Source organism: Drosophila teissieri, unplaced genomic scaffold (genome assembly GCF_016746235.2).
Source record: "Drosophila teissieri strain GT53w unplaced genomic scaffold, Prin_Dtei_1.1 Segkk10_quiver_pilon_scaf, whole genome shotgun sequence".
NCBI classification, from domain to species: Eukaryota; Metazoa; Arthropoda; class Insecta; order Diptera; family Drosophilidae; genus Drosophila; species Drosophila teissieri.
In genome coordinates, this window is record NW_025224980.1 from 473,935 (window position 1) to 492,148 (window position 18,214).

At 44.5% G+C, this 18,214-nt stretch overlaps 1 long non-coding RNA gene and 1 pseudogene across 1 annotated transcript; both read left to right on the forward strand.

Moving 5' to 3' along the window:
• The first annotated feature begins 6,926 nt into the window (after positions 1-6,926).
• LOC122625463 lies at positions 6,927-7,670 on the forward strand (annotated as a pseudogene).
• Positions 7,671-11,272: 3,602 nt separating this feature from the next.
• Positions 11,273-12,339, forward strand: LOC122625464. The gene is made up of 3 exons (XR_006326599.1): positions 11,273-11,337; positions 11,402-11,823; positions 11,913-12,339. It is a non-coding gene; the product is annotated as an uncharacterized LOC122625464 (long non-coding RNA).
• The last annotated feature ends 5,875 nt before the right edge of the window (positions 12,340-18,214 follow it).

The following is an 18,214-nucleotide window of genomic DNA, read 5'->3' on the forward strand; positions in this document are numbered from 1 at the left end:
TCCTTCGTTTGGGGGATGGCCTTGCTAATATACAACTCTTTGCACCACAAGAAAATCCCAACTGGAAACACATCCGAAACGAATGCCTTGAAGTCTAGTCAAACAAAAAGTTTTAAATATTTGACAAACCAAAACAAAAATTTTACGCAAAGATCTATGCCGATCAGCTGCGTGAGCATCTAAGCTCTCCTCTTTCACGCTCTCTCTCTCTCTCTTAAGTAATCTCGCACCTAAACACACCAGGATACGAGAAAATAAATTGCAAATGATTAAACACACCTCCATTAACATAAAAAGACTAATAAACTTCTTCAATAGTATCTTGATACCGGCCAGAAGCAGACATAACGGGTGACTCGAAGAGAAGTTGTCGGCCACACTTGCCCAAAACGACAGCGAAGACGACGACGTGGATGGACGGAACATCAAGTATAGCCATGCACACGCCTACCCAAAGCCACGATTAAATTACATCCTCGATCAACTAAGGAAGACGCGCTTCATAAGCAGTCTTTTCATTAAGGATGGGTATTGGCAAATACCTTTGGAAGAATCAAGTCGGGGGTTCACGGCTTTCACGGTCCCAGGAAAAGGTCTGTTCCAATGGCGAGTGATGCCGTTTGGTTTACAATCCGCGTCGTCCACATTTCAACGGGCTTGATGAACGCGAACCTAAGGATAAACCCAAAAAAATGTCAATTCTCCAAGCAAGAACTACTGTACTTAGGGCACCGCGTCACAAGCCAAGGGATAGGTATGGACCCAGATAAGGTAGCAGCCATAGCCCAGTTAGAACCACCCTTATCCTCATCGAGCTGAGGCAATATCTTGCAGTTGCATCTTGGTACCGACGTTTCGTGCCTGACTTCGCACTCATTGTGAGGCCACTCAACGACCTTCTCCGCAAGGGTACCAAGTGGACATGGTCACAGGACCAAGCAAGCCTTTGAGGAGGTGAGGGCAAGACTGGTTACAGACCCATTCCTGGGTCATATGGCAATGAAGTGTCTCAACAACATAGAAAGCCCTTCGGGAAGAATTGCCAGATGGGCGTTAAATCAACAGCAACGGAAACGTTGCAGAAAGCGTTTGGGGAACGCTAAGTCGCGAGGTTTGGAGTCCTGATTACAGACAACGGCGTGCAGTTTTCGAGCCGGGCGTTCAAGAAGCTCCTTAACGACATGGAGATCAAGCCACAGTATACGGCACCATACACCCTGCAGGAAAATCCGTCGGAGGGGGCGAACCGAACTGTAAAGACAATGAAACCACAGTTCGCCGAGCAGATCCAGAGGAATTGGAATGAAAGATGGCCCGAAAATATGCTGGCTGTAAATTCCAGAGTATCAGAGTCTACGGGCTAATACCCTGCGTTTTTGACACAATGACGCGAGCCGAGAAACGCTAGGTACAGGAAGGCAACCAGAGTCGCCGAAAGGAAACGCCGAGAAGATAAGGAAATCTTTGAGCTGATGCGGAGAAAGGAATGAGGCAAGGCAACCGTTCAACAGATTCAACAGAGATACCGCTTATTGTCTCCCGAAGGAAGGGGTGAGACGGTACGACGCAGCGGAGCAGTACCGTCGACTGGAGTCGGAGACAGACAAATCCGTCACCACCCCTATAACCCGTATGGGTGTCAGGGATCCCACCCACACCCCGGCCACGGCACTGGCCACCCTGCCCGCCGATCCTGACAAGGAGACCCACCAGACCCACCAGACCCACCAAGACCCTACACCCCCGGATGTCCCATGAGGTGCGGGACTTCTCCGCAGATGGCACTCGGTAGCACCCGGAGCTGCGGTGGAGAAAGGGCCATGGGTGTGGCCGACACCCATGGGCAACAAGACGCCCAGACTCCAGCGGCAAATGTCCGCTCCAGTGGTGGCTGCTAGGTCGTCTCGTCCTTCCTGGACCCGGATGGCGTCGACATCAGAAATCCAGCGAAGGGCTCCGATCCCCAAAGCGGACTGGGTCGCAGGAGTCGAATAGGAGCCGGAGATCCGGGACGCCAGGCGCAGGGTAGGGCGCCGGTGCGTCGAGCTGCACTGAGCGAGAAGTTTCTGGTGCGGCTGAAGACACTAGACAAGGAGCAGCGGCATTTATGAGGGGGCCACGGTGCCAAGTAAAAATGAAATATATGAAGGGAAAATGTAGAAATGTATTAAACGAGAAAACTTACCTGCCACTAATTTCCTCCTCGTCACCATATGCTTAGGGAAGGGGGCGCCTCGAAATTCACTGGAAAGTAGCAACAATTGATCGACAGAAGGTTGTGTGACCAGATGATGGAAGAACAAAAGAATGAATGGAACAGTTCGCTAAGAGGAGATCGGCGCTCAGGAGTGTTCAAGAAGGACGGCAAGAACGAATTAAATGTCTCCCGAAGAAAGGGAAGGATGCGAGGAGATAAAACTCCGCACAAATGCAGATGTCAATTGCTAAAGTAGGGCCTGCATGTTGCCACTTACGGAACAAATCAACGCGTACCACCAGTCAGAGCCGATGTGAGGTTGACGAGTTGTTGTTTCACCGAGTGTTTGCCTTGGGGACCGCTGCCGAGTCCGCGTACGACGGCAATCTCTTGCCCAAATGTCGGGCACCCAGCGACGCAGTCCGCACCATCTAGGACGACAAGAGCGGCAAAACAGCAGAAACGAGGGCGCTGAGCAGACCAATCCAGATCCATCCGCACCAGCTTAAGGAAAGGGTTAGGGTGGAAAAACGTCTATAGGAACTGAACAGGCGTCTGGCGCGACCGGCCGGGACAGAGCAAGGGACAGGAGGTTGCGGCTAGCAAGGCGTTTGCCTTGAGAGCCCAGCACTTGTTCACTCTAGTCTGGGAACGGTGACGCTTCCCTAAGCCCACAGCCCACCTCCTCACCACCAATCACGCGTGGCCGCGGCAGTACCTGGCGAATGATTACGTCCACGACGGGAGAGTAGACCCATCACGGGAAATCGAATTACATTGTAAAATCAAGTCAAAAAAGGTCAAGGAAACGATAATTGCTAAGTGTTGTTACTGGTTACTGGGTGATGACGTTTAATATAAATTTGGTGGGACGAGCTCACCAAATCTTCTGAGCTAGCCGCACGTATCTCGTAGCGAGCAGATTACAAATATTAGTTTGTTACACACTATAGGAGCTTGAAAACGATGTAATATACAGAGATTCCAAGAAACAAGAATTCCAGAAAATTAAAGACAGTCTCTACAATTGCACCCCTGTATATACAAATGGCTCATTGAATATTAAAACAAGAGAGAACGCAATTTTCCTTTTACTCTACGAGTAACGGGTATAATAATTGGATATGCTGTAACGACCGAACACTTCGTGCTAAGAATAGGAACTCTTCCAGAATACTCCGCGGTCTACAAAGCTGTCATTCAAATAGGATTAAAAACTACAGGAAAGACATGTTTTTGCACCGACTCGTTATTTACAATCAAATCCAAAAAAATAGAGATAATACGAACAATTAATAAACATTCCATAAAAGAACCATTATTATATATGAGCTACAATATCCGACAATTAGTTTTCATTAAACTTTACCCACATTTCCAGGTAATTAATTGGTTAATAACTAGCCAGTACGCATTCTATTAGAATAAGTATATAAAATATTGATTTAGATCCAGCCGAAAGACACTGCAACTATGGCTAGATACCCATCCCGTAGCTTAGTTTTACAAATTAAGCATACAGTGTACAATAAATATAGAGGTTAATTATCTCTCCAAAGTTTACAATAAACCAATTTAGAAACGGCTGGCTTCGAGACCTGACAATATTTAAAATACGAAAATCTATTATATAAGCATAACAAGACGGAAAAACAAGAGAGAACGCTATAGTCGAGTTCCCCGACTATCTCATACCCGTTACTCAGCTATTTGAAGTGCGAAGGAGAGTCTTTAACAACGACAGCTTTTTGGCGGTTTGTGGGCGTTAGAGTGGGCGTGCCAAAAAGGTTTTTGGCAAATCGATAGAAATTTACAAGACTACTACAAAAATAAAAAACAAGAGAGAACGCTATAGTCGAGTTCACCGACTATCTGATACTAACGGGTATAGCTATCAGCTAGAGGAAGTGCGAAGGAGAAATTTCAACATTGACAGTTGTTGGCGGTTTGTGGGCGTAGCAAAAAAATTTTTGACAAATCAATAGGAATTTTCAAGACTAATTCAAAAATGAAAAAATATCAAAACATTTTTAAAAGTGTTGGCGTGGCAGCTTTGGGCGGTTTGTGGGCGTTAAAGTGAGCGTGGCAAAAAGTTTTTTGGCAAATCGATAGATATTTACACGACTACTACAAAAATGAAAAAATAACAAAACATTTTTTAAAAGTGTGGGCAGTTTAGGGCGGTTTGTGGGCGTGGCAACATGAATCGACAAACTTGCGCTGCTTCTATGTCTCTGGAGTCTGTATGCTTAGTCTCAACTTTCTAGCTTCTGTAGTTCCTGAGATCTCGACGTTCATACGGACGGACAGACAGACGGACAGACAGACGGACAGACAGACGGACGGACAGACGGACATGGCCAGATCGACTCCGCTGTTGATCCTGATCATGAATATATATACTTTATATGGTCGGAAACGCTTCCTTCTGCCTGTTACATACTTTTCAACGAATCTAGTATACCCTTTTACTCTACGAGTAACGGGTATAACAAGCAACCGACCTCTCAAGGCTCTAGAAATATAAGCATGAATTATTGTTGGAAGCGTCTGGCTAAGTAGGACATCCTGTGGGCAAAGGTTACTGTGCGATTCAGGACGACGCAAAGAACAAATAGGCTGCAATTTATCCAAACTATAAGGCAATATTAATAAAAAAAAGTTGCCGTTCAGTCAATATTCATGTCACAGATACCGTAGCGAAAGTTATCCTTTGAGATCTTTTAGATCATACTGTACCACGAATAGCAAGTTATCAAGTTATACAATGGAAAGGAAAAAGAAGCAATCAATCTTTTTATCCACTGAATTGATATTAAGTTATGTTTTTGATAAAAGCACGGGACAATCTTAATACAACCAGGCATACACTGACTGCCGCCAGTCAGATGAAGACGTTTCAAGCCGTTTAGCAACGACAGTAACGCCTCTGCGCCTATTAGATCCATCAGAAAACCTTTTGTAGAGCAATTGTACTCCGCCAATCATTCGCTTTTGTAGGCCTTTAAAACTCGAGAATCTAAAAATGTACATTTGCAAGTGCAAGCGGAAATCAAAAGTTTAATACCATGTGAAACACACACGAAAAAAAATTGAGAATCCCGTCAACAAAAGCATGATTTCAGAAAGAAAATAGTACATTCATCCCTTTATTTTTGAAAGACCTGTCGCTTAAAAAAGAAGAATTCGAATGCACATATGCTGGAAATATTGCACGCCGAGCATTCCAACTTCCAAGTGTTTTCCGATATACCAGGTGTACAAGTATGAAATGTCGTTCAACTCATGTGGCACCCATCTACCGACCTTCTGAATCTTTCCCATCTCTCGCAAGCGATTGGAAACTGCTTGTTGACTTACTTCCAACTGCTCTGCGAGTTGTTTTTGCGTTTGAGCATCGTCTTCATCCAATAATGCTTGCAGTTCGGCGTCTTCGTACCTTTTTGGTGGTTTTCCGTGCTCTTTGTCGTCGACGTCAAAATCACCACTTTTGAAGCGTTGAAACCACCGTTCACACGTTTTCACAGTTGGTACTTGTTCGCCAAAGGCTTCAACAAGCATTCGGTGCGATTCCGCTGCTGTTTTCTTCAAATGAAAACAGAAAATTAACACTGTCGGCGTTTGCTCTTTATTCGGCACGAAACTCGACATGTTGACTGCACTGAGAGTAAACGATAATGACGCTCGATTGGCGCAAAACTATGGTGGTTCGACAGTCAAGGTTGACACTTCACAAGGTCAAAGTTTTAAGACAATCGATAAATATTTACGTTTGGGAGACATCTATATGTTCGAACCGACATTCCATACTTGTACACATATGTATATGTATATATTTATTTATGACTTTATAGAGCACAATCCCAATCAGAATCGCAGACATAAACATGTGGGTTTGGAATATGATACATCTTGGCCGGTAATGCTTACCAATGTTAATTGGACTCTAAACAAGAAATGCTTAGCAAATATTTGATTTTCACCGTCTGCGTCTCATTGGCGCAGTTGATTTTATTGACAAAGATGGGGCGTTTGTCAAATTTTTATTGTTTTATTAACCTGAAGCAATATACGCAAAATATTTGCCAAACAAATCGAAAACAGCAACTGGGCTGAAAAGTGTTCTTGGCTAAACAAAATTGAAAAATATCAGATTTCCTACAATTCAACTCCATTCACAGAGTAATAAAACCCTGTTACAGTCTGGCAAGAAAACTATAGTAATGATCCAGTTTTATTCGGATTAATTAATTATCTAGTTATAATCGGTTTTATTTCTCCCATACTGGCTACAAATCGATTCAAATCTAATTATGTACTTTAAATATGCCTCTGTATGAATTATGAAATTATGAAATATAAAATTATGAAATTAACTCAGATCTACGAGAACTCAGATGCATACGAGTATAATGGCCCATTGTGTGGATAGTACAGCGATTACAGTTAGTGACCGGAACCGCTTCCACTGCAAAAATTTCATGGGTATTCATTGGGGATTAACAATTGAGAGTCAGCAATTAACCGAAGTTCCCATCACATAAACCTGAGGCGTCTAAGCTACACTGGGAGATTAAATTAATATCTCATGTTATTAAAATAATCTCAAATTTATGCACTCAAGTCTGAGAAAATGAAATACGTTCACAATATCCTTTAACACGCAAGTACACATTTTACAAAATACCATTAGAGGCCATTAAAACATATTCCCCCTTGTTCTTTCAGAATGGTGCTCCAGAACCACAACACTGTAGTGGACCGTTCCACTTTGAAGCCGAACAGGAGCAGCCAGAACTTTGGCTTCCATCCGCTGGGGGGACATCTCAGTGGATCGCCCTACGTATTCGGATCTGGATCCGGACGTAGTCCTCTGAACGCCGGACCCAGCACCCAGCGCCCCATTGTGGACCTGCTGGTGGCCATGGTGACTGTGCCGGTGCTGATCCTCTGCGCCCTGCAGCTGGAGAAGAATCTGCGGGACAGCAGTGTGGAGTCGCGTGTGGACTGGTCTTTGCCATGGGCATCGGGATGCTGATGATCAGCGTGATCATCTGCGGATATGTCACGCATCGCATGGGCGTCTGCATTTGGGCACGACCCATCGACGAGGCGGGAAACCGCACCACCAATGGAGCCATGCCACATGTGAATACTGGGCCGAATGCTGATGCATCACTCACTCTAGAAGTTTGATAATCGTTTATCATTGGATGGAAAATGTGTCATATTTATATTCTTCTAATACGGCTGAACTACTTTCCAGATAAACTCCCAAAACGATGTGCTGCCCATTGTGGACTCACTGCCGCCAAGTTACGATAGTGCGGTGAAGTTCGAGCTGCCGCCTCCGGCCTACGACTGTCTGGTCATCGACATGGATCAGTCAAAGGATCTAGAGCCACCACAGAACACCGCCATGCTAGGAGCTGGAGGATCCAACTCTCCGCCCGGAGCCACCCTGCACATCTAGGAGGGAGGAGATGAGCCACAGTGGAGCAGTAGAAAGAGGAGAGAGAATTAAAAGATTTTTTCCCATCTGGCAGCGCAACGGATTTCTGTACTTGACCCACTTAAAAACCACATGCAAACATATCTATAACTACGATTTCGAAAAGTAGTTTTCTGGAAACCTCGGTGTTATTCAAACGAAATTCCCAGAGCATTCCCAGAGCATATACCGCCATATATCCGTATATCTATTATAATGTTTGGCTGACTGGTAGCTTGGGAAAGCATTATGGCATTGTATTTACTTTGATTTTAAGCACCTAGTATTTTAACTCGTAGAGCCCATCTAAACCGATATCGATTCTTTCGCATTGTACATAGAGTTCTCTGAAATCACACACAGCTTCCAGTCCAAAGTTGTATATAGCCGAAAATGAAAAACCTGAACCACACATGATGCGCCCACATAAGTTTTAAACACATACGAGTATATTGTATACACTAAATGAGTGCCAGGGCTGGGCGGGAATTAAACTACAAAAATACTGGGTAGCAATTAGTTCTTAGTTTTAGCGTATCGCCTGTATATAACAATGTATATTTCAATTACAAATACTTGTATAGCCATATCGACAGCGATGTCCATTGCCAACAAATTTCGGAACGTTCAGTGTTGCTTTCCAGAAATAAAGAATTCCTATTAAGTTTATTGAAATCCAAGCAAATGGTTTTGCATCTTTTTTTCCCCAAAACCAATGCATAAATGCATACATTAAGATTTAACCGGTTTTTCTGTGTAGATAATTAGAGTGTATAGAAACGACACTTGTTTTGGTTTTTGTTTGTTTTTATTTTAATTCTATAAGGAAGTAGTTAGGAAGTAGCATACACATTTATGTAACGTACGATATACATAGAATGTAAAAAAGACATAGCTAGCTTAAATACTTTCACTTGATGCGATCGATTTGTTTTACCACTCTCTAACCAGATCTGCCCATTTATACTCTCTTGTTCCATGGAAATCTTTTTCGGGCAGTTCTACTCTAATCTCAAAGCAATGTTTCTGTGCGTGTGTGACGTATGCATGTGTAAGTGAGTGGGTGGATGGGTGGTTGGGTGACCTCTTCAACTCTTTAACTCATCACCCTAGAAACCTGCAACTCCGCCGCGTTTGCGATAGTCGGCATTCAATCCTCTCAGCGACCATGTAAATTGGCTTCCAAAGTGCTAAGATACGACCCTACATCGCCTTACCTCTTAAATGCCACTGAAGCTTAAATAGCTAAATGAAACAAATTTAAAAACCCCAACAACGATCTTTACTTAACTACGTCGACGTTTTAGACAAACAAACAATCCACTTCCCGACTGCAATTTTCCACCGACACCTAAAAGCAAAAACGAGGAAATGGAAATCGACAAGACCGACACCAGACCATAAGTTAAGAAGCCAAAATGAAGACAAATCTGTAATATGTAAGCCCCTAATGCTTAAAATAAAACATCGATTATAAACCTTTCACCTCCGAATAGCTAAGGAACAAAAGCCGAACAATTGCATCCCGACCACTATTAATCGAAGGTCATTAAAAATATTGCATTGGAATATTAGGGAATACATAAACAACTATAACCACCTATTATTACTTATAAGAAGCACTCTATACAAATGATATCACTCCAAGAACAAACATACCATCAAGCAGATTTGATGCAGTAACCCTGGTATACTAAGTAAACAAGCCAGACTTATACACGGAAAAACCTCAACAACACTGTTTGTGCGGTAGACAAACCATATTGTTATAATTAGTAAGAACGCACGAATAGTTTATTTGACTTTTGGTTCATTCGGAGATGCAGACTGCATAAGTAAAAGCTTGGCTTCAAAATATAAACTTATAAGCATAAGCTTACAACAGTAGTTTAGCTGAATAAATTTGCGACCGCTTTAAATATAATAGGGTGGGCGAATACTATCCCCTTTTCTGTAGCCTCCCTACCTTGATAACACGTGAGAAATTATCGGTTGTTATCCCTTATTCAACTATATTCATTAATTACATTTTTAATTCATATATAAGCCGCATGGTATAATCAAACGCGAACACAATATTTACTTCAATCAAACATAGTTAAGAATCCTATCATCATTGATAAAATAACCAAAAACAATATATCTATCATTATTATATATTATATTATATCTACTATTATTATTCTTCAATACAAAATTATTTTTAAATCTTTCAAGAAAAATTATTTAACGATCTATGACACAATATTTAAATTATTTCAATATACTTTAGACAGGAAAAATCAAAATAGTTAACTTACGCCAATTTCCGTTCGTGCAGGTTCGGTGGCCCCGTCAAAGACGCTGTGCTAGTATGCTTTGTAAAGTTATTTTAACATTAATTCCTGACAACATTTTTTGTGTGGTATACACGGTTCGTTATGCTTAGAAATTAAAGAGATATTTTCGGTCCTAGACAAATAAAGCATAAATTGATTTAATTTAATTCTTCTTCTCCTGAATGGTTTTCCTTAATAGATACGAAGGAATCTGCGTCTTCGCATTTCAGACAGTTGGCACGACGCACGTGCGTTTGTGCGCATAATTAACGTTGCTTATCAAGTTCAGAATCGCCTTCCGGATTACCGCGTGATAGGCAGGGCTGAATATGAGTTGGCTTATGATACTTGAAGGATTTAATGTTCATCGTCCTATATCAAACTCCGGTCAGATTCGGGATTGAAGCCGAGCGTGACTGGTTAGGTTACGTAATATCGCTCTAATGTTTCGTTCAGTACGGTCACCCTCCATGAGGTAGCTTAACGGAGCAATGGGATACGCTGCCGCTCGCGGAGCTGGGTGGTGAGGTTTCCCGAAGGACTAGCAAGAACTGTGCAAACGTGGCCACTTGTGGCGCGGGGTGGTGAAGATACACCAAATCGTGTCTCAAGTTGCATGTATGTTGCCCTACGGTCGCCGGTTGCATACGTCTTCGCGATGTCGAGTAGGCTGCTTATTTCGTCTTGCCCAGGTCTGTCGGTCTCAGCAGACCGGTCGCAAGACTCTGATGTTGCCTGCGGCTTCGATGGAATCTCCTTGGTAACTTCTCCCGTGACAGCTGAGCGTAAACTTCTCACTTTACTCAACCAATACTTCAGTGGGTGGTCTGTACTTTTCCGTTCTTATTGTTCGATCAACAGCAGCTTTCCGTGTGTACTCCGAAATTAATTGAACGAGAGAAATGAAATAAAAGTTGATCTTAGGCTGGATCCTAGGCTAATCCAATGCCTGGGCGATATCCGATCCATCGTGAAATTAGATTAACTGCTCATAGTCGCAGTCAGACCTTCCTTTCAGGGCCGCTCACTCGTTCAAACTCCATTTACGGATTGGAAAGTGACCTTGCGGCAGTAGCTCACCGGACGACAAATTTATATCACCTCCTCAAATAAGTCCCCTTCAGGGATGAAATCATCCACATAGAAATCTCTGCGCACAATTTTAGCTCCAACTGGAATTGAATCCTCCTCATCATAAGAGAGCTGATGCATGGCTCTTATAGCCAAGAAGGCAGCTGGCTTGGTTCCATAAGTCACAGTGTTCAATTTAAAAATGCTTAATTTGTCCGAGAAGTTCACTCGACAAACGATACACTACAAAAAAACGCAGGGTACGAAACACGAACGCAATTATTGCGCAAAAAGTTCCTTTGTTACAAGAGACATTTGCCCTAGATCGACATACTCTCGTAAAAATGCTGAGTACCGGGCTTTCAGGTGTGGCTTTCTATACAATTTAGCTTCCAAATTACTGAAACGACAACGAGCCGGGCAATAGGAATCTAGAGATTCAAATCCTGAAGTAGACAAGAGGAGAACATAGGATTGACCATTCCCAAGTCAAGTACAATATTCATTAAAAAGTTGCTCGCATCGCAAATCTTCCGAAAACATAGATGGCTTTGACGAAGTTAAGTCTTTGATTTCCCAAAATCGCTTTATTATTGGGATAAGTGAGTCATCATCAAAATAATCACAGGGTCCTTGACAAAGGCTGCTAAAACCGATTTATGAATTGGCATACTGGACATTCCTACAGATGCTTTCCAACCTCGTTTGACGTTTGCAACGTCCTGTCCAAATGAATTTGTCCCATAGTAATTATTTCGATGCACCTCTTCTCCAAAAACGTCTTCATAGCCTTCCAGGTAGATGCTCATTAATCCCATTTTTCCCGCGTCCTCAGATCCATGTTTCACTGAGCTCCCGAAGACCCCTACTTCTCGACACCTTTTAAACCAAATATTACCTGAACGTGTGCCGGAAAAAGTAAAACTTTAGTATCAAAATCAAAGCAAATTGAAAGCCGTTTTATAATTGGCATTCGAGGGTTCGAGCGAGCGTAAAGTCTCCAGTGTCACGTCGCCTAAACTCTACCGTGGATTGGGTAATCAATCAGAATAGAATCCATTAATTCGAGCAATTTCCAGATTTGGAAACAGATGCTTCATAGATCGAAAAGATAGATCCGCAAAATTAGTAATGTTGAAAGATGTTGAATTGGCAGCGGTTGAAGCCGGCCATTATTTCAGCTTCATTAAACTGATTAACCGATTCAGCGTTTAAATAAAATTGCATCGAATTTATTTGCCGCAAAATAGTCAGTCAATGGTTAGCCGGACTGTCAGAAAATATGAAGAAGGCAGTGAATGACAAACCCGAGAGTGATAAACGCGCACCCGACGATAATATATCGGTCTTACAAGTGGTCTAACAATGAAGCTTACTTAATCTGAAACCCTGTTAAGCGCTGTTGTGTTAATCAGAAGATCTAGAAGGTGAATTGACGTAAAATTAGGGCGTACCAAACGTGTATTTTATTAAAATAATGTGACGCCTGAGCCGGAGCTCCAGGCGCACAATTTTTGTTTCCTATATAACTACTATTATTATTATTATTATCACAATTATCAGTTAGTTCCCTACATCACTACTACTACTTTTATTCTTACTATTAAGTATATCTATCCCTAGTTTATAAGGAAAACAACCACTGCAGCATTTGTAGTATTATTTCCTTACCAACGCAAGCGAGGGGGAAAAAAAGAGAATCGATCGTCACTCTCGCATCCGCTGCCAACAGACACGGACGGATCGCTCAGCAACCAACCAACACAGAAAAACGGTGGTAAGCGGACACGCGACTAGCACGTGCCATCGCGCGCACATCCCCCATTTTTTACTAAGCTTTGTCACAGTAAGTAGGTTAAGCATATGGCTGCCATTTAAAGGGGAATGGTTGTTCAATTCAGGAATTAAAAAGTAAATAATCATTCAAATTTTGATGGCGGATGTACTAATTCGGGTCTTCCTCAATGCAACGCTCTACAGCAGCAATAGCTTCTTCTTCTTCTGCGTCTGTGGGGATGCGGGTTGTGAATAAGAGAAAATGTGGTGCGAAAACGGTCCTTGGTTAATGGATATATTTGCGATACGTATTCCGTATACGTATTATTTTCGAAATAAAATTGCACTATTTACAAGCCAAACAGAGAATAAATCACTTAAAGCTCTTAAATTTGTCGCCATATTGAACAGTAATGCCATCTTTAAGTTCTATACTTCGAAAAATACGCCCTTTACCTATACTTAAGCCCGAAAAAGACAAGATATATGATCATATGCTTGATAAAATTATAGCTAATTGATTATGGTGGTTTTTACATAGATATCAACTAGGATTTTAAAAATTCAAATCGACTTCAAATGATCACTTCATTAACACTAGCAAACATAACTCACTTTCTTGACTTTGCAAGAGCATATTATCGAGTTGCTATACACTCAATTGTTGCATTCTGACGGTGATCGATAGCCGCGGGCGAAAGAAATATCGTCTGGAATGAGCACCTAAGGCGAGGTTGGCAGTCCCAAGAGGAGAAGGGGAAAGTGGGATGTATGTAAAGCGCCCCCTACCGTCCACACCCAAGAAAGGGGAAGTGTGGATGGTATGTGGAGAGAGGAGAACACCGACGAAGTGCATCCACCCACACTAAGACGGGAAATGAGCACTGGCATTGGCCTTGAAGTCGGTTCTCGACCTATGTGAAGGGAAAGGAGGAAGCAAAAGAATAGGAAAGGGAACCGGCAGAGCCGAGCCCATAAATAGGGCGAGGTGACCCACATGGCGGCCAGAGAAAATTTGGGAATCGGACGACCCGCTGCCGCAAACTAAATCTAACGGCCGTATTTTAAAATCGGTGGCACACATAAACGTGTGAGTGCGGTCGGTCTACCGGAGGTGAAAGCTCCGAGGAAACGTTTAGTGATGTTTTTTTTTATTGTTGGTATAGGAAAATTCAGATAATTTAACCCGATCCGGAGATCGACGGGAGCAGGACGGGAGCAGAACAGGAAGACCCGGCAGCCGGAAGTGGAAAATAAATGTGAGTTCGTTCCGAGAGGGCATAGACATTATATTTATATATCTGGGTTGCAGAGGGTATACAGGCATTTTCTTGACCCCGGGATATCCACAGTTTGGACCCGGGGAGACCTTTTCTGGAACCCGTGGTGGATTCCAACCTAAAATCCCGCCGAGGACCAAGCCAAACCGCCCGGGAGAAGCTCGGCCAGAAAAAAATGTAGAATAATTATTTATTTATTTATTTAATCCGCCTTATTTATTCGCATCTATTTATTTATTTCCATTTATTTATTAATCGTTATTTATTTATTTATTTAACTTATTTATGTGCCCGTGTTAAAATTATGTGAAATATTCGTCTGTGTGTAATTATTTATTTATTTATTTTAGTAGCGTTTAGCATGCCATAAACACTCACACAAATATTTGTTTGAAAGACGATAAAACCTAAAACACGTAAAACGATGATAAAAAAAATTATAAATATGATATAAATAACCAATAACTTATGTATAATTAAATCGCGCCGAGTCCAAGCAAAATTAAATCTAAATCTTGAGATACGACCTCCAAAAAGACCAGGCCGATCCTGTGTAGGGGTATGGACCTTTTGTAAATAACCACCTGACCCGTCTCAGCCCCTGATCCTCCTTGGAGCTCCATGTAGGCAGGAATTCTGAAGTGAAATGAGGGTTTATTAATTTTATTAATTTATATATATATTTATATGTCAATACCCGTGCAGTAGTTTCGCGTCTTTGTTGTCCTCTCCAGCTCTTTCATCGTCCTTTTTTTTTGTATCGTATTTGCTTTGGCCCAGGGCGATGGTAGCCTAAAATTTTTGAAAAATTGAAAAATGTTGTTTAGTATAATTGAATATATAAATAAGTAAAGATTATAACGATGAATTGCTAGAGTGTATTAATAAGGGGGGGGGGAGATGAACGGATGAGCCGATAACCTGGAGGAAGCCGATGAACCACATGCCAGGGAGATCCTCAAATGGGAAATAGACGGATCCTTGGTAGGGATGGGTGCGTCAGGGTCCTTTCCATCGAAGACCCAAATCTGCGTCGTGTCGTCCGGTATTAGTCCTTCACTTGTAGTTTCTGTTGATGTTTCTTTGTTGTTTTTGTGGATTCCATGCCGAGTGGAATTTATGGTGCGACCTGTGGGCACAGGGGAAGAATCCGCCCTGTTGATGACTGGCTAGCCGGCCTTGCCCCATCGAAAGCAGCAGGCCGTAACATAATGGCGCCCAATCTAAACCAGGAATGGGGTGGCGAAGGTCCTCTAAAAAGTACATTCGAGCCCATACGCGGAAAAGTAGATATAAATAAAAATCCAGTGGGGAAATGGAATCCACGTGGTGCCGGCCGACCAGGTTGGAACGCGTGCGATGGCTTATGTCGGCTATCCAAAAAGCCGAACATAATTGCTCGCCGCGGAAAGACCTGGGATGCTGAAAAAAATAAACCACAAAGTAATTGTTCATATTTGTAGTAATTTTGTCGTTGTACTCACCTAAAGTGTAGAGATCCTCCAAACGAAGGGTATGTCGCTAGCGGCGGATACCGCCAGCTAGTTTTGCGACCCGTGCGGTGCCTGGTGGCGAACGGAGGACTCGCAATGGGATGAGTCGGTAGGAGAGTCTTCTGCTGGTTGCGGCGCGAATGTGCGCGGGGGAATGGCTGGTCTCCGGGTGGCCCATGGGAACACAGGGTTCACCATGCGATGCACCCGGGACGGCCAAAGAACTGGCAAGCGCATCCGCGGCGCAACTGGACATGAAGCAGAGTAGATATGTGAGCGCCCTCGATGACCTATCTTCCAGGAAGAAGATAGAGGATCCGATGGAGCTCGCTATGGCATACAACTCGATCGCAGAGGTAGATGAAAGACGCAGGAAAGCATGTGGAAGTTGGCTCCGGTTAGGCATCACTCCTTTTTTTTCCCCCTTTGTTGTCCAATTGAGTTTCCGATTTTGGCTTTGTTGTTTTCGTCTAGAAAAGGAAAAGAAAGCGTGTTTAGTGTAAGGAACATAAATTAGCAGGTAGAGTAGGTTCATGGTTAGCAGATATAACTTGCGGTCCGGAGCTGATAAGATGACAACTAGAACTCCCCCGCCGGAAGGGCAGCAACTCAGAGCGGAAGATGGCACGGCAGGCGGCGGTGCAGCCGGTGCAGCCGGCGATAACTGGGAAATCTCTCCCCCACGGGGAATCCCGAGCGATATCGCGTCGACGATAAATGCTGCGGTGGCTCAGACGTATGAGACGCACAGGGCGGCGATGTCCGACAACGTCAGTCGGACGTTGCAACAGGAGATTCGCCAAGGCTTCCTGGAGATGATGGCGATGATCAACGAGGTGGTCCAGCCGCTGAAGCAAACGGCAGCAGCCGTGCAGTCGATGCAGCAGCAGGCGATGCAAGGCGACCCCAGTGGTGGTCACGAGCATGCAGGAGCACGAGGATGCCAGGAGGCGACGGGCGCATATCCCAAGATCCGGCCAGAGGGACAGAATCCTTGGACGTCTCCACCCAAACCTCCAAGAGCAAGCGAAGTACTCGCGGAGAGGGATGTCGGCGCCGGTGGATATCCGGGAGAGCAGCAGCGTTTCCAGACGGAGTGTGTGGCTCGAAGGGGTAGCACGGAGGGTCTCCGAGGTCCTGAAAGGAGAGAAGATTCGGTTAGAGGCGTCAGGATCGAGAAGTGGGAGATCTACTTCGACGGCGACCAAAATAAGCTCGCCGTGGAAGACTTTGTGTTCCGCGTGGAATACCTGCAGCGGCAGTCTCGGTGTTCCTGGGACCAGGTGCTGGGTAGCTTCTACCAGCTGATGCGAGGCCAGGCTGCCGAGTGGTACTGGCAATATGTCAAAGAGAGCCCTCCGCAGACATGGGAGGACCTCAAGGAGAACCTGGTGGCGAGGTTCCGGGGCATCGGAGGCGAGTTCGAGCGCAGACGAGCACTCCAAGATCGACGGCAACAGCCAGGCGAGTCCGTCGAGGATTAATTCCGAGCGATGCGGCGGCTGGGAAACAGACTGATGGCACCGATACCGGAGGCGGAAATGATCCGCATAGTTAAAAAGGGACTTACCGCCGAGGTCGCCCGGTTTGTTTATGCCCTGAGGGTGTTCAGCGTGGACCAGCTGCGAGAGGAGTGCCTCGAAGTGGAGGAGGCTTTCATGAGGCGGGAGCGGGACAGCCGAGCCTCATACCGCGCGCCGGCCAAGTTTCCGTCGAGCGGACGACAGGTGGAGGAAGTAGCGATGGAGTCATCCGACGGCGAAGCGGGAGAGCCGGAGCCGTACATCGAGGAAGTTTCCAGGCAGCGAATTAGTTGCTGGAACTGCGGGCAGCCGGACCACGGATTCCGTGACTGCGCATCGTCGGAGCGGAAGATCTTCTGCTACCGCTGCGGGAAGCCAGAGGTGATCACACCGAACTGCCCGGTATGTGCGGGAAACGGGAGGACGAGCGCCGGAAAGGTGGGAGACCCGTGCTCGAAGTACAGGTCCAACCGACAGTAAACCTTCCGCCGAAGCCACCAACAATTAAACCTATAGTAGAGAATAATAAAATCGTCATTAAGAATAGCAATAAGCTGAGATACTTACCAGCGAAGGAACGGATGCAGAAGTACCTTGAGGTTCGGAACCGAATATTTGCCAACCACCAGATAGACGGGATGCGGAGCGTCAGCCGGAGGCTTTTAAAGGCCAGATCACGATTCCGGCAGAGGCATCAGACGCGACGTGCCGTGGTTGAAGCCGTTCGTCGGGGCATGGGAGGTGATCCCAGGGTGTTTGCCGAGGTCCGGATACATGGCAAGCCCATTTCCGGTTTGCTGGACACAGGCGCGTCCATTAATGTCCTGGGAAAAGGCAGCCGTGAAATGCTGGAGGAGCTCGGGGTCCGCATGGACAAGCGGCGGGAGAAGACCGGTCAATTATAGGTCGAGTACACGTTCCGGTAGAATTCAAGGGAGTGGAGAAGGTACTTACCTTTTACGTATGCCCGTACCTGGAGCAAGAGCTATACCTTGGGATCGATTTCTGGAGGAAATTCGCGTTGGCACCGGCTATCCTCGGAGAGATACCAGCAACGAAACCGAA